The 16,038-nt window shown below is 35.9% G+C and overlaps 1 long non-coding RNA gene across 1 annotated transcript; it reads right to left on the minus strand.

Annotated features, from left to right (window-relative positions):
* Positions 1-13,856: 13,856 nt before the first annotated feature.
* Positions 13,857-15,260, minus strand: LOC109188216. The gene is made up of 3 exons (XR_002055371.1): positions 15,221-15,260; positions 15,055-15,118; positions 13,857-13,894 (listed from the first exon to the last, which is right to left on the minus strand). It is a non-coding gene; the product is annotated as an uncharacterized LOC109188216 (long non-coding RNA).
* Between the last annotated feature and the right edge of the window lie 778 nt (positions 15,261-16,038).

Consider the following 16,038-nt stretch of genomic DNA (forward strand, 5'->3'; position numbering starts at 1 on the left):
AGATTGTGGACATAGTGTCCCGTAAGAAGCCCGAGTTCGTGTTCCTAATGGAGACCAAGGTTGGGCGGGTGCATGCTGAACGCCTTCGTGTGAAACTTGGTTTTGATGGTCTTTTCTATGTTGGCAGTGCTGGTTTGAGTGGTGGTTTAACCCTGCTGTAGAGAACAAATAATACGGCCCGTTTGCTAAGTTATTCCAAGAATCACGTGGATATCAAAGTCAGTGTTCCTAGTTTTGCAAAGTGGCGAATGACAGGTTTTATGGCTTTCCGGAGAGAAATAGACAGAGAGAGTCCTGGGAATTAATAAGAACGCTTTCTCAAAGGTATGACCTCCCTTGGGTCGTAATTGGGATTTCAAAGATCTCCTATTTCAGTATGAGAAGCGAGGCGGAAACCCCCATCCTGATAGCCTCCTACGCAATTTTAGGGATGCTATTGAGGACTGTGGTTTGGCCCAAATGATGATGCAGGGATATCCGTACACATGGGAGAAGGGGAATGGAATAGTTAATTGGATGGAGGAACGACTGGATAAGGTGTTAACTACTCAAAGATGGCAGGAAGAGGTGATGGGAGCCAATGTGCACAACCTATTGACCCGTACTTGTGATCATTCTGCTCTTTTCCTTGGGATTCTGAATCCTCGAGGAAGGGGGGTGGTGGGAAGATGGGCTTTCGTTTTGAGATGGCTTGGTTATATGATGAGGGGTGCAGGAATGTGGTGGAGAAGTCGTGGGATGAAGGGAGAGGAAAAGGTCTGCAAGATTGCATTACACTATGTGGGGATTGGTTGTCGCATTGGGGTGGTGACCGTTTTCACAAGTTCGGTGAGCAGATTATGAATCTCCGAAAGGAACAGTTGATTTTGAGAGGGCGGACGGATCCGATTTCCTTAGCCGAATTCCAACGCCTCGAGGAGCGCCTGAGCAGTCTTGAAACCCAGGAGGATGCCTATTGGAAGCAGAGAGCCAAACAGCACTAGCTTAAGGATGCTGATGCCAACACAAAATTTTTCCACAGGTATGCTTCTCATTGAAAGAAAAAGAATACTCTCTCTAAACTTATGAATGATCATGGGGATTGGGTGGAAGGGGATGCTATGACAAATGTTATTCTGGGATACTTTGAGAATATTTTTTGCATAGCCAACCCGGAAAATGGGACTACTTTCTTTGAAGGAGTCACCCCACGGGTAACACAGGCACATAATGAGATCCTGCTACGTCCTTTTGAGGTAGAGGAGGTTAAGGCAGCACTTTTTTCAATGTTTCCTGATAAAGCACCTGGGTCTGATGGGATGAACCCGGGGTTCTATAAACATTTTTGGGATGTGGTGGGTGTGGATGTTTCAAAGTTTATAGTGGATTTGCTGAATTCTCGTTCTTTCCCTCCTGGTTTAAATGATACAGATGTTATTTTGATCCCTAAGAAAAATGCCCCTGAGTTAGTATTTGATCTTAGGCTTATTGCCTTGAGTAATGTGGTTTACAGGATTATGTCAAAGATGATGTCTAATAGGATGAAGCCACTCATGGAGGAAATCATATTTGACTCATAGAGTGCCTTTATACCTGATAGATTAATTGCAGATAATATCCTGTAAGCGGTAGATGTTGGCCATTTTTTGAATAGAAAACAGTGTGGGGCTGTTGGTTGGGGTGCTCTCAAACTGGATATGGCTAAAGCCTATGACCGTTTGGAATGGTCGTTTCTACGTAATAGTTGCTGGCACTTGGTTTTGATGGCAGATGGGTAGAACTTGTTATGCTATGTGTGATAACTGTATCTTACAGCTTCTTGATAAATGGCTCCCGCAGTAGCTCAGTGGCGCTAACCCGTGGTCTGCGCCAGGGTGATCCTTTGTCCCCATACCTTTTTAATATTTGTGCAGAAGGGCTTTAATTATTGTTGCAGCAAGCACAAACTAATGGTGTCGTCCATGGTTGTAGAGTGGCCAGGGGTGCTCCCCCAGTCTCCCATTTATTTTTTGCAGATGATAGCCTTTTATTCTTTAAGGCCAACACGCAAGAGGCTACTGAGATTAAAAACTGCTTGACTGTGTATGAGAATTTATCTGGCTAGGTGGTGAATTATCACAAGTCTAATATTTGCTACAGTAAAAACACGAGACACCAGGACAGGGATGAAGTGGCACAGATTCTAGGGGTTGTCCAGGCTCCTAACTTGGGAAAATATTTGGGTCTCCCATCTTTCATAGGAAGGAATAAGAAAGCAGTCTTCTCATATATTGAAGATAAAATTAGGCAAAGAATTGGTTCCTGGAACAAGAAGCTACTTTCGCAGGCTGGTAAGGAAATTCTCTTGAAAAGTGTGGCACAATCCATGCCTACCTTCTCAATGAGTGTTTTTTTTTTGCTACCCCTATCTGTTTGCACAGCAATTGCACAGACCATGAATCGCTATTGGTGGGTTTTGGGAATGGATGGTGGAATACACTGGAAAGCATGTGATAAGTTATGTATCCCGAGAAAGTATGGGGGTTTAGGTTTCAAGGATCTTCGTGCATTTAACCTAGCTCTGTTAGGTAAACAGGCATGGCGGATGCTTACCAAACCTGAATCTTTGGTGGCCCGTGTCTATAAGGCAAGATACTATCCTAAGGGATCCTTTTTTTAAGAAAATTTAGGGAATAACCCCAGTTTTTGTTGGTGGAGTATTGTGGCAGCTAAAAGCTTAATTTGTAGTGGACTGGGACGCAGAATTGGGGATGGGGAAACTACACTAATATGGACTCATCCGTGGATGCGAGATGATCACGAGCATATGATACATACTGAGATGCCTCCACAACTGACCGGGGCCAGAGTTGTGGGTTTGATTAACAAGGATACACGTTCGTGGGACTATTCTATTTTAACTGATTTATTCCAACCAACTGATGTGGCTCGCATTATGAAAATACCTATATCCCCAGATTATGAGGACACTTGGTACTGATATGGAGATCTTAAAGGAATTTATTCAGTTAAAAGTGGCTATAGGCTCATTATTGGAAATTATGAGGAAAATAATGGGACTTTTAATAAATGGCTTGCCCTATGGAAGCTGAAAATCCCCCAAAATGGAAGACCTTCCTATGGAGAGCTATTAGTGGTATCCTTCCCACTACTAAAAATTTATTTATAAAGAGAGTAGAGGTAGATCAAATGTGTACCATGTGTGGTTTAATGCATGAAGACACTATGCATGTCTTGGTGTTATGTGATTATGCAAAGGCCATATGGGAACAATCCAACCTTCCAATCCCAAATATTATCACAAATATTTTTCATATATGGTTTAGTGAACTATTAAATGTTCTAGACCCTAATGGGATTGTCTATGTAGTTGCCATACTATATCATATTTGGAGACCACGGAATGGAGTGGTTTGGGATGCATGCCTCCCGCGGCCGAAGAGTCTGCTTGCGGCAGCCAGCGCAACCATGCAGGCTTGGAACCACACGAATTCGGCCACTGCCACACAACAACCAGTCGTGCACCCTGGGACTCTTCACTTGCCGCCACCTCATGCACATCCCACTGCACAGCCACCAAGCCTGCACCCCGAATAGTGTGTTGCAACCAAGGTTTTGCCGTATCGATGCTGGGTATCACCACGCGACTGGCAAGGCTACGACAGGAGCCATCCTTCTCGACATGAATGGAGGATATGTCTCCGCCTTCAGTGCTCCACTAGTAGATTGTTCTTCACCGCTTATGGCTGAAGCTTTTGCATGCAAGGAGGTTCTATCGTGGTTAAAAGATCGGGGAGAGCGGTCCATAGAGTTATACACATATTGCCAGACACTTCAGCGATATCTTACATCACCACCATCTACAGTTCGCTCGTACATCGACTACACTATTAATAGTTGCAGAGCATCATCATCCTTTTTTTTTTATTACTATTAAGTCAATTTTATTTCTAGATTGGATCATTATTTAGCACATACTTTAGCATCTACCGCTTTCCAGCATTCTATTGCTATGTACTGGGATCTGCTCCCACCTGACTCTATTGCAGCTTATTTCGAATGAGTATACCACTGATTATTGAAAAAAAAATACTTGAGGATTTATTGACAAAGAGAGTATTCAAATCACACAACAAATTGAAGTGGGAAACTACCTCGCAATGTCCTTGTCTGACAATCAGCAGTTAGCGATTAACGTTAGCAGATTTGACCAGCGAATTATTTCAACAGTGGGTAAAAAGATATTTGAAAAAATTAGTTATTTAGATTGACATGTAAAATGACTTAAGAGTATAATAATAATAATAATAATAATAATAATAATAATAATAATAATAATAATAATAATAATAATAATAATAATTTTTAAAAAATTAATAATAATAATAATAATAGTAATAATAATAATTTAATAAAAGAAATAAAATTTTAAAAAATAAAATAAATAAAACATGTGGGGAGCCGAACGTTCGGCTCCCCTTAGTTTTGTCACTTTTTCCACATGGGTGGGAAAAGTGGCATGGAAACCTTGAGGCTCCTATAAAAGGAGCCTTAAGGCTCCAATTTAAAAATTAAGCTTGCCCATCCGTTGATGGGCAAGCAGTGAGCCAGCGAAACTGGCTCTTGCTTTTTAAGGAGTTGAAATGACTCTATAGCACTACTGGAAATTATAGAATTTCCGACCACCTGAAAGTGATCTTAAATCAAGTTGATACTAAAAAGTGGTCGGAAATAGCAACAAAGGTTTTTCCGGATATCAAAAGTGGTCGGAACAAGGCTTTCGACTTGATTTAAGATTACTTTCAGGTGGTCGGAAATTTCATAATTTCCAGTAGTGTAGTAAACTTTAAAAAAAAATATATATATATATATATATATATATATATATATATATATATATATATATATATATATATATATATATATATATATATATATATATATATATGTTTAAGTGAAAATATTGTAAATTACAATGTTTGTATTTTCAGTGGTTTGGAACAAATTGTTGTTTCTATCTGTTGAATAACCAAACACTTTCTTTAGCATTTTGAACTTTGGGTTACATCATATTTACTAATTGCCCAATATCTTTGGATTACATTATAATTAAACTTTTTAAATTTTTACCAAGGTTGTAAAACTCGGCCGCCTAGGCGCTAGGCGGCACCGAGCCTTAGAGTTTTGGCCAAAACTCGGCCTGGGCGGCCATACTCGGCCAACTCGACCGATTTTGACTGATTTTGACTGATTTTGTTCAATTTTGACCGATGTCGTCTTTCATTAATTATTGATTTTTAATATTATTATGACGTTATGACTTATAAATTATCATTATTTCATTTATTTAGATGTGTTATTTGAGTGAATGTTGAAAACAACCTCATTAAAATTGTCAAACTACAAGTCTGTCACTATTTTTTTTTAATTTTTTTGGTGCCCGCCTAGCGCCGCCTAGATTCCGCCTAGGCACCGCCTATACCGCCTAGTCGCCCGACTAGCGCCTAGCGCCTACTGCAACCATGATTTTTACTATATCTAAATTCCTTAAATTAGAAATTTCTTTATCCATAATAATTTATTTAACAATAATTGTTGAACTAAATGAACACCGAGCAAAGCACCTAAAGGACTGGTACCGTTGATTCATTCATTGATCTTGTATATATGTGCATTCATTAAATATATTAGAACCCTTTGCAACAAAATACTTGGTTAAATATTAAATATATTAGAACCCTTTGCAATAAAAATACTTGGTTACTATTTAATCAAATTCGACATTAAATTACTTATATGTATGAACTTTCCATATATAATCTTGCATTAATTTATATACTTTTAAATATTTATTTAATTATAAATATTGTGTATTAACTAATTCGCACAATGCGCGTGTAAAACTAATACCTCAATACGCCACATAAAGAGGTGAAATCAAGAGAGCTGAGAATATAGTATCACTCTTTATTTCCATACATGTTTAATAATACAAAATGGTAAAATATGGTATTGTAGAATCTTTTAATGTTTTTTTTTTTTCGATAAATGAGAATAAAAGTAAAGGAAAAAAAATCACATGAGACATGATCACGTAACACCAACCAAACCATTAACAACAAACGTTGTTAGGAGTACGTACGTACTGTGAAAGTTATGGAGGAAGGTATAATATGATACTGTAGAATTTTCCATGTTTTAAAGCTTTATCTAGTTAACTTCAAGATTCTCATGAGGAGTCAAAACATTATATATAATAAACAGCTTGTTTGGTTCACAAGAATTTTTTTTGCCAACAATTCTTTGAAATTGTGAGTATATATAATAAACAGCTCATTTGAATAGTATTAGTGTGTGTGTGTGTATATATATACACACACTAATACTATTCAAATTGGTTTTAAAAAAAAAAAACTAATACTATTCAAATAAATTATTAAACGTAACATATCTTTATAAAATATCATAAATTCAACTTAAAATACTTAGTATAATTAAATCTACATGTTGGCCCGTTTGATACCCTGTAATTTGGTTGTAAAGGATCAATGAACATGGTGAATTATAGTGTTTGGTTGGATGGAATTACACTTCTGCCGAATTGCAATTCCCTCCATTTGTTGAATTGAATTCATGGGGTACTTCCCATGAATTGCAATTCAATGGATGTGAGAAAGGAAACAAATATAAAATGACAGTACTACCTTTGGTTATTATTACTATAATTATAATCTTACATATAATAAAGCTATATGGTTGGGAAGTAATTAATGTTATAATTAATTACCAACATTATTATTATTACTAGCTATAAATATAAAATAGCCACAACATCTTTTACTAAAAAAAAAAAAAAAAAAAAAAAAAAGCACAACATTTGAAAAATAAAATAGCTATTTTTTTCTCGCCCATAACAAAGGATTACATTTATTGAATTAATGGAGTTATTAAATGTTATGATATTAGGATTAAGGATTTCGATTCCCGATTAATAGAAAATATGAAACGATGCAATATTAATTAAATCTTTGGCTTTATCATGAAAGTCTATTTGATATGCTTTTGCTATTCATGATGGTTCTTGGGATTACAATATTAATTAAATTTTTGATGAAAGCCTATTTGATATCTGAAACAATGCAATTAATGCAAGCCTCTACATATAATTTTTCTCTCTCTCAAATGCTTCAAAGAAATGGCAGAAGCGAGAAGGGATGAAGAAAGTAAATGTTGCGGGCCGTGGGTCAATTATTGGACTTTAGAATAAAATAAAAATCATTTAAGCCATAAATAAAAATTTAAATATATATAAATGTATATATCGTATGTGTCTTTAATGTTTTTCTGGATGTCTAAACTTAGGACTTTTAAAAGAAAAAAATACATTTGAATTATCTCCACAAAAAGTGGTCTTGGGCTTATAAAATGATATTTGAGTTTTCCATGTGCATAAAGAATATATTATATAATCATATAAAAAAATGTGTTCAATTAGAGTTTAAATTTACTCATACAAAATTTGAAATTTGCTTTCTAAATGTAATTATCTTAGTTATTATTCGTATTGTGAAAATTATAATATAGATGAAATACAATTAAGAATAAATCAATGTAATTATGTAAATTCTCTCTATAAGTTTATTTGAATATATACATAATTAGAGATTATATTAACCATACAAAATTTTAATTATAATTTTGTATTCTATAAAAATAATAAATACTTGACCAATGGAAGCTCAAAAATATTATTACATTAAACAATTTAAAATATTTTTAATTTTTAATTTTTTATAATTTATATTTATAATAGCATAATTTTTTTCCCGTGCATCGCGCGGGTTAATTACTAGTTATAATAATAATAATAATAATAATAATAATAATAATAATAATATTATTATTATTATTATTATTATTATTATTACATATGGGTAGTTTAGTCTTTATACCACTTCTTTCCTTCTCAATTGCAATAATTCTATTTCTCCTTACCAAACAACGTTATTTAAATTCCTACTTTATTCACACCTTAATCTTTTCTTACACATAGTTATTTTATTCTTTATTCCCACATGGGCATGGCACAATGTAAAGAGTCCTCCAAAGGGTACACAAAAATAGAATGATGTAAGAATGAATATTTGATGGTACGACATGAAGACTTTCATCACTATATAATATAACCCTAATGAAAACCCATATCTATATCTCCTATTGATTGGATCGTTTTAACCAAATTAAAACTAGGGCATCCTAATTTCAACTATTCTTTTCAATGAGATGATATATATGTTAGGCATAGATGTTGATAAATGCATGTATGATATAACCCAAGGATTTTTAATTATCTGTCATATATATATTTAATTGTACCAATCACTATTGGTACTAAAAATGATAATATCAGTACAATAAAAAAAAAAAAAATAGAATACATGATTGTAGTGATGATACTGTATCAACAACCAGGTCAATTAACACTATAAATCGACTTTCCATATGTAATTAATACAATATCAATAATTTGTAAAAAAAATAAAAAAAAAAATAAAAGTCATCCTCGTTAGTAATTAAATAAATATCATTTAAAGAATAAAGATTGAAAGGAATCAAATACATTATAAAAAGCATGGTTGAGTCATTCTAATATATATACAATCAGTTGTCAATATAGGCGAATGCCATCGGGTGGTGATGAGTTAGCACCGCACTATGGAACAAGGTGAAAGTGAAGGTTTTACATGTTTGACTTATAAAGAAGTATTTGACCCAAATTAAAGTTCAATTTTGTTAATAAATATTTTCTTGACTTGTAAAACAAAATGGAAAGAATGAAATAAATCTTCTAAATCCAATGAGTAGGACTAGTGCCACTTTCATGATGAGGTGGTTAATAAATGCTTACTAAAAAGGTTGGTTAAGTGTATATCAATATATTAAAAAATATTGATTGATGGTTAGGATCAAATATTTATAATCACTATGGGTGTTTGATAAATAGCTGTTAGCTGATTGAGTTAGTGTGTTTGATTAGTTGATTGTAGAAAAAATATTTTGTAAACTAGTTGTTAGATAATATTTCCTCCATCCTTAATTGATCGTCTTACTTTCTTTTTGCACGATTTTTAATACAACATGACAAATGTTACTTACTTTTCAATTTAGTCCCTCAAAAGTAGGTGTTGTTTGTACAAAGTACAATTGTACTTACCTCTAGAATTTTTAAAAGTCAAAAGGGTAAATTGGGAAATATAGAGTGATAGTCATGTTCAATTTTAAAAATATGACACTAATTTGGGACAAACCAAAGAGGAAAGTAAAACAGTTAAAATGGGATGGAGAGAGTAGTTGATTACATAGAAAATGACTTCTCAAAAAGTTTATCAAAGCAGTTTTTTGAATTTTAGTGTTTTGAAACAATAAACTATTAAAAAAAAAAACTAAATAATTAAATACTTGTATTGGTTGTTTAACTACGTCAGACAGTTAATAATGGTCAAACAAGTCAAAATTGATTGATAGGCTAAGTATATATCAAGAGATCATACGGGTAAAGAATATATATTCATAAATTCAAGACAATCAACCATTCAAAAAATATATATATAAACATGTAACATAATTTCGAATTATAAAGGTCATGTTTGGTAACATAGCTGATAAGCCAATTTTGACTAGTTTAACTAAGTTTGACTGGTTTGATTAGTCAATAAACTTTAAATGTTTGGTAAAATGATTTATTGTATTAGTTATTTGAAAGGAATAAGTAAAATTTCAATTAAAGCAAAGGTTCAATACAAGTAGGAACATAATGAGACCATATAGAAGGACCAGTAGCAGAACGAGCAGCTCTAGCCATAGCATGAGCTAACTGATTCTCTGATCTATGAACAAACTGAATAGACACAAACGCAAAGTGTCGTTTAAGGTCGCGGCATTGCTGGATAACGCAACCTGCACGGGAAAAATCCAAAAGAGAACCATTAAAGAGCCTGCAGAGTGCAGACGGTTCGGCAATCAGATAGAACCACCACATTCAAAAGCCGTCATTCATAAGCCCACGAAAGAGCCTCCTTAATCGCGATAGCCTCTACCAGGTGGGCATCCTGTACACACCGTATTGGACCATTCTTCGCCGCAACATAATTGCCATCACTGTCCTTTAGGACAACTCCATAGCTTGCTAGGCCGTCGTTCGGGAATACAGCCGCGTCAACTAACAAAGTAAAAGCATCATTTGGGACTACTGCATGAGATCGTGCGGCCGAATTCAGAGCTGAAGCAGATAGGCGGTTCCCAGCAAGGGGTTGCCAACTTTCCAGTATTCTAAGAGATTCCATACTAGCTGCTGCTGCATTCCAATTCTTTTGAGACCAAACCATACAGTTTCGTTCACACCAAATACACCAAAGCCTAGCAGCACATTGGATCATAACAGTTTCGTCTCCCATTAATCTTCCTGCTAGCCAATCTCCAAAACCCTCATCACCTATAGGCATCAAACAATTTGGAAGAGATTGCCAAAGAGCAGCAACCTGGGTACAATCACACATTAGATGCCTCAAAGATTCATCATGAAGGCGATAGAGGGGGCAAATAGTGTCCACCTCAACGTGACAGGTCGCCAACACAGTCAAAGTGGGTAAAATTCCATGCAAACATCTCCATAAAAAAATTTTCACATTAGGCGGAATTTTCAGTTCCCATATTGCCTTCCTGCTGTCAACGTTGTCCCCATAGTGTTCTCCTCCGTCAGTAAACGATAGCCTTGTTTCATTGAGTACATACCTCGTATGTCACCATGCCAACACCACCGATATTCAAAGGTAATTGCAACTGGTATTTTCATGATAAGATCAACATCCCTTAGGCTCCAATATTGTAGATAGTAGGTCAGAATTCCAGTCATTTAAGTTTGGATCAATCAGATCACTCACCTTCATAGCTGGATGGTCAATAGTAGTAGGTGTGTGTATAAATGGATCAGTAGTGCAAGGCAGCCAAGGTTGATTCCAGACAGTGGTTGATGCCCCATTACCAATTCTTCAATACCTCTTGGCCTGCTAAAATAGAACGTCAACAATAGCTAGGATTGGCTCCAATGCTAGCCTCCATAAAATCAGAATGTGGGTAGTATCTAGCTTTATATATTCGTGAAACCAAGAACTGGATATTTGTTAGGAGGCGCCATCCTTGTTTAGCCAATAAGACTATATTAAATTTATGAAGCTTCTTGAATCCCATTCCTCCATTTATTTTAAGATCACACATGCGACCCAAAGAAATCCACCTTATGCCACCACCCCTTCTTCCTCCGGTTTCCCACCAAAATTTGTTCATAGAGCGCTCCAGCATATCACAAAAAGAGACGGGTAGATGATAGATGCTCATAGTATATATAGGGAGAGCTAGAACCACACTCTTTAAGAGAATCTCCTTCCCTGCCCGGGAAATAATCTTCTTGTTCCATCCACCTAAACGGGTTGCCATCTTAGCCTGAATAAAAGAAAAAACTTCTTTTTTTGTTTCGACCAATCCCCATAGGAAGACCAAGATATCTTCCAATGTTATCAGTTTGCTAGACTTGAAATATGGTTGCAACTCCACTTTTCACTGCTGCAGTGGTATTTCTACTAAAAATAGCACATGATTTATTATAATTTACTCTTTGTCCAGAAATCTCCTCATAAGTACTTAAACAAGCCTTTACTGCATTTGCTTCACTAATTGTGGCTTTAAAGAAAAGCAAGCTGTCATCCGCAAAAAACAAATGCGAGACGCCAGGCGCTCCTCTAGCCACCACACAAGGGGTTATCAGCCTTTGCCTCATCGAGTCCGCTAACAAGTAGGACAATCCTTTTGCGCACAAAATGAATAAGTACGGAGACAATGGATCTCCTTGTCTTAGTCCGCAAGAGGGGATGATGGAATCAGACAACTCCCCATTTACAACAACTTTATACCTGACCTTTGTAACACATCTTAACAGAAGTTCAATCCATTGAACCCCAAAGCCCATACGTAACATTATTTCTTTTAAGAACGGCCACTCCATCTTGTCATATGCTTTCGCAATATCTAACTTGAGTGTGCACCATCCATCCTTCCCTTCTCGCTTCCGGTTCAGGTAATGAATGATCTCCAACGCAATGAGTACATTATCTGTGATAAGACACCCGGATAGAAATGCACTCTACGAATGGGAAATTACTTTGTCAAGGACCTCCTTCAATCTATTGGCTAGCATCTTCGAGAGTATATTATATATGACATTGCATAACGCTACGGGCGTAGATTACCCATTGAAACCGGTGCTGATTTTTTAGGTATTAGAGTGATAATCACATCGTTCATCCCCTCGGGAAATTCCCGGCCTTGAACACAGTCAATGATAAAACGTGCCACATCTACACCAATTTCCGGCCAAAAGTGTTGGAAGAAAGTCGGACTATAACCATCAAGTGTATATTTAAATCAACATTCTCATTATGTAATCTCATGTGTTACTATACTCAAATGCAATCTCGTACAATACTATACATCATTCTCATATGCAATCTTGTGCAATACTATACTCATACTCATATGCAATCTCGTGCAATACTATAATCATATGCAATCATGTGCAGTTCTATATTCATATGCAATCTCGTGCAATACTATATATATATATATATATATATATATATATATATATATATATATATATATATATATATATATATATATATATATATATATATATATACATACATACTCATACACTCTTTATAAAAATAGAGTACTTTCTGTGGATGTCTCTTTCTTTCTTTCTTTCTTACTTTTGAGTCTCTCTTGACTCGCTTTCTTTCTCTTGAGTCTCTCTTGACTCACTTTCTTTCTCTTGAGTCTCTCTTGACTCACTTTCTTCTTTTGAGTCTCTATTGACTCGCTTTCTTTTCTTTTGAGTCTCTATTGACTCGCTTTCTTTTCTTTTGAGTCTCTATTGACTCGCTTTCTTTTCTTTTCGCTCGTAGACGGCTCAGGGTTTCACCAAAGCGTGAATTGCCCCATCGGGAACGGCGTAAGTCCGACCCAATATCTCCTACTGTCTACGAAACCAATCTCGTGGTTCTCGCGCTGTGGAATCAGGTATCGAAATTTAAGTGTACACACCCCCTAACTAGGATTCCAAGCCTGGCGGGCAGTTTCCAACCTCGTAATGTGGGAATACGCCACGTTACAAATACTGGGACCGCAATGTCCGTAAAATCATCCGAGAGGACATAGTCCAAACGGGATCCTCCAAAACCTCACCGATATAGATAATACATAGATATATCTCTCATGCATCAATTTCATGCATGCAATAACTCTACTACTTCCCAATGCATCAAAGAATGATATACCACATGCTTATGGTTTTTGAAAATATTTCTTGGGCTCATGTTGGCCCCTTATGCATTTTTTGAAATATGACATATGTGAGATGCCAAATACTCTATAACATGCTTCTAACCCATGTATAAAATAACATGAAATACTCAAGAATATAACATCATGATCGGTTTGCAATGTAGCAAATTCTATACATTTCTAACAACAAAATATGCTTCGAATCTCATTGATCAAATGTCATAATCTAGTCATGCTTCCATAATAAATCATATTCTCATAGGATCTTGCTTCTCTACTCAACACAAAAATATCAACAGATCACATTATCAAGTATTTCTTGTTCACAGTGAACTTAGCCAAAATTATACTGTGTACCAAATTCTTCACAATTCCTTCATAACTTACTCATTTTTTATCCAAATTCCACGAAATCAATGGCAAAACGTGCGTCGAGACGATCTCGAAGAGCCGAGCCACAAGGGCCCGTAACACTTGGCCCGAAACGACACGTAGCTGAGCCACAAGGGCCCGGCCACTACACAAAATCTCCTCAGAATCAAACTCAGGTACCTGGGGCGGGACTCCTCAAGAGCCGCCCCATGAGACCCGTTACACCATCGGGTCTAGGTGACGGCCCTCCTCTAGGGCCATGCCTTAGACCCGTGTAACCACGGCTCTAGCCGGCGGCCCTCCTGATGGGCCGCGGCTAGGGCCGTTAGTCTGATCTGACATTGTGTGTGCACCAGATGACATTTTCATCTGCAAACTCAAACCAAACAAGTCCAAAACATTCTCAACAACTCAAAGGCAAATACTAGATCACTTCTAAGCTTAAACAAACCACAATCTCATAATTTCTACTCATTTCTACTCAACAACAATGCTTCATAGAGCCAAAAGTTTAAGAAGGAAAACCATGGGGTTATACACTTTATAGATCAAAAGTTCTTGGTAAAATCTTTATAGGGATACATGGTATTTCCCAAAATACACGATGTTACTAAGTATTTTTAGGAAAATAATAGAATAAGTTCCAAATATCTTTGTGATCAAATATATATCTCATACATAGTTGTATGTGCATATATTCTCAAAATCAAGTATAAAATTCCCCAAAAACATATATACTCATATATATAATTCTTGAAATAGAGGTTTTTTGGCATATCATAGCTTTTGGTAGTTCAAAATCCTTCTCAACATATTTATGATTTTCTTAGGAAAATTCTTTTGTATAAAAATAGTCCTTCAAGTCCAAATAATATAATAAATACTCCAAGATAATTACTCAAAGGTTGAAGTAGCTCAAGTGGAAGGGATTCTAATTTATAAACAAGAGGTTAGGGGTTCTAATTCAGAAAACTCGACACTAGGATTCGAAGGATTCGATCCCAACTCCACATGGTTAGAAAACCAGTGAGTTATAATAGGCCTTGGTAACAGATTATGTATAGATTCATTACAAGGGTCCGTTGCGGCAGCTAAGTGATGTATGTGCTCTCTGTTTCCCTTCTCCAAACAACAGTAGATCATTTCAACAACAAACAACTTACATTTCATCATTCTAAGCACCCAAAACACACACACGCACACACACACACACACACACACACACACACACACACACACACATATATATATATATACACACACACACACACACACACATTTGAACAACTAAAACATAGGTTCTACCTCAAGCTTCAACCTCAAGAATTCTTCCATCTCCAACCTCAAGCTAGGTCTTCTTCTTTACCATCTCCATTTCTCAAGCAACAACCAACACAAACAAACACATCTAGCTTAGATAATCTCATCTTAGAAATAAGCTAACCAAAGGAAATGGGAGAAGATATCTTACCTAGTCTTGAAACCTAAGCTTGGGAAGAAGAAGAAGCTCCCAAAGAATAAAGAAGTTGAAGATGATATGGAGATGTAGAGAGAGACACGAGAGCTGCAGATTTTCTTGAAAATGAATAGTGCACAAGGAAAGCTATCTCTTATACTTAGGATTTGGGGGTAAGAATGTAAAACAAAATTGTAGGGTTCACCTTGCATCATGAACCATAGTCTAGAAAGATGATTTTTGAATAACTTGGGGTCAAAATGTATTTTTTTTTTTTCCAAAAAAGATTTCCAAACAAATGCTTGGTTCAGATTTCTCCTGGTCTCACTCAGATTGGTTTCTGAGTTTAAAACTTGGTACGAGAATTACCCGAAAATTTAGGATTTTAGATTTAAAATAAATCCCGATGCTGAATTTACTTAAATGTGGCCCAAAATAATTTATACAACACCGATTTTATCGCACAAATTTTTACGGAGTGAAAAATGGCTATTTCGAAATTTTTTAAAATTGGATTCATGAAATTAAAATTTGGGTTGTTACAATTACATTCTTCCGCTTTCTATTCGACGCATAAAGGTGATAGAACTTTGTGTTTCTATCACCTTTGTCCAACCAAAATTGATTGGCACGCTACTTCCAAAAGATGTTCAGCTGGTCATGGAGTTGACAAATACGGTAGTCGATTTCTCAAAATTCCAATAGAGAGTCATCATCTCGTCTATCCCTCAACATGCTTAGACGGGCTTGGAGAGTGGCAATCTGTTTTTTAGTCTTTTTAGCATAGCTACCACCCCAAGATTTAAGAGCAGCACTATATCTTTCCAACCGTG

Source organism: Ipomoea nil, unplaced genomic scaffold, assembly GCF_001879475.1.
Source record: "Ipomoea nil cultivar Tokyo-kokei standard unplaced genomic scaffold, Asagao_1.1 scaffold0191, whole genome shotgun sequence".
Lineage (NCBI taxonomy): Eukaryota > Viridiplantae > Streptophyta > Magnoliopsida > Solanales > Convolvulaceae > Ipomoea > Ipomoea nil.